Source organism: Drosophila kikkawai, unplaced genomic scaffold (assembly GCF_030179895.1).
Source record: "Drosophila kikkawai strain 14028-0561.14 unplaced genomic scaffold, DkikHiC1v2 scaffold_101, whole genome shotgun sequence".
NCBI classification, from domain to species: Eukaryota; Metazoa; Arthropoda; class Insecta; order Diptera; family Drosophilidae; genus Drosophila; species Drosophila kikkawai.
The window spans coordinates 46,066-47,853 of record NW_027222429.1 but is presented as its reverse complement, the minus strand read 5'-3'; the positions used below and the strand labels follow the sequence as shown (position 1 = coordinate 47,853).

Genomic DNA, 1,788 nt, shown 5'->3' with positions numbered 1-1,788 from the left:
GTTAGTTCAGTGGAAATTTTTATATCAGTCGCTCCTGATTTGACACTCTCGTTCTGGTATGAGAGATCAACAACCACAATAGGAGCCTTCGACATGAATTCCATCGGAGATAAAAGATCTCGGGGTTCTCGATTGTAATAGCTCTCTTGAAATTTTGTATACATGTCATACAAGACAGCAAACCGATTCTCATTATATTTAACATTCAAATCCTCATAGGGATATACTTCAGAATTAAGATATACCTTTGCATTTCTCAAATTGTTTGTAATTAGTTCTCCATTCAATGTAAATGCAATAACAGCAAAACGTGGACGTTCTCTGTTTGCAGACATCTTGACATTCCATATATGATGTGTTCCCTGAACCAATGTCGGATTTATATAACAATCCCAACTCCGGAATGCGAGTGGGAGGCTAGCTCCACTCTTTACTACATTAAACATTTTAATTTTAGCACTGTCACTTGGAACGATGTGGGGGATCTTCCAACTTATACTATTTATAGCAATGTTATGGATTTTTCCATCAACATTTTTCACAAACATATCATCAGGGTTTTTCGTAAGTAACAGAACGAGCTCATGTTTACAGTTTACAACGACTTTCTTATAGTCTTCAGCGAACCCCATCAACATTTTTAAAGGTACAGAAAAACTGAAATGTCCTCCAGAAGGGATATTGTCCCCGCCACTCCACCCCGCATTGCGATAAGCCGCTCCTTCCTGTTGGCCGACTGAGAGAAAGTTCTTAATAGTCGTTGTTATTCCAGTAAAACGCGTCCTATCCAATTCACACCCATTCAACTCATATCTTATTTCATCCAGAAAATAGGCCATGCAATTATTTTTGAGCAAACCGCTAACGCCATTTGTACTAGTCTTTCCTGTATTTGAGTCAATAATTTTGCTAAGCGTTCCTTCAAAATGGAGAAAACTTTCACATGGAAGGACATACAAATCTTGGTTTTGCAAACTGATCCGTACTTCATCATTTGCTTTGAAGTTCTGCTGATATGGATAATATGAATGAAACTCTTTTTTAATAATAGATTCATCGTTAGCAGGCTTTTCCTGGACATAAAAGATCTCATTCATTTGAATATTAGTTGATAAACTTTATTTAATATTAAATCCCAACGATTTCAAAATCAATTTATTTTTTAATGTGAGGGCCGGGCGTTGATGTGAAGATGATGGTGCTTTCACTTCAGCTTTAGATTTGATAATGTTATCAAAGGATCGATGAGTACCCCTTTTATTGTAAATAATCATTCTGTCGGTCGTAAGTGGAGACGGATTGATACAGTTTCCCCACGCAAATTAACTAAATCTCCGTCCTGATCAGTTATCCGTATTTCTAGTGTGCTTATTTCTCTGGTGTTCACAGGCAAATAATGACCCGCTTATAATGTTGCATTCCAATCTAACAGAATTTATTTTTAAAATATTGACGGGATTATCCGAGATGTAAACTTCTTTCTCATGTGGTCTTAATTTTCGTTTATTAAATCCGAATAAACGACCAATTGATCGTTCATGATTAAAATATACGGTCTCATTTTTAGTAATAACTTGAACTTGTAAAGTGTTGATATTACACTCTATTTTTATACTGTCTTGAAGCTCATACTCCTTGAGCTTATTAATAATATATTTTGAAATATCATCAAACTCATATGAGCCAATTGGTATTTCAATGACTTTGTTCCCAATATGAAATAAGTTGTTCCCCTTATCAACATTCGGTATAGAATTGAATGTATAAAAATCAATTAGAGCACATTCA

At 35.2% G+C, this 1,788-nt stretch overlaps 1 long non-coding RNA gene across 1 annotated transcript; it reads left to right on the top strand.

The window, feature by feature from the left end:
* Positions 1-222: 222 nt before the first annotated feature.
* On the top strand, positions 223-1,230 carry LOC138929291 (uncharacterized). The gene is made up of 3 exons (XR_011445705.1): positions 223-564; positions 616-771; positions 828-1,230. It is a non-coding gene; the product is annotated as an uncharacterized lncRNA (long non-coding RNA).
* The last annotated feature ends 558 nt before the right edge of the window (positions 1,231-1,788 follow it).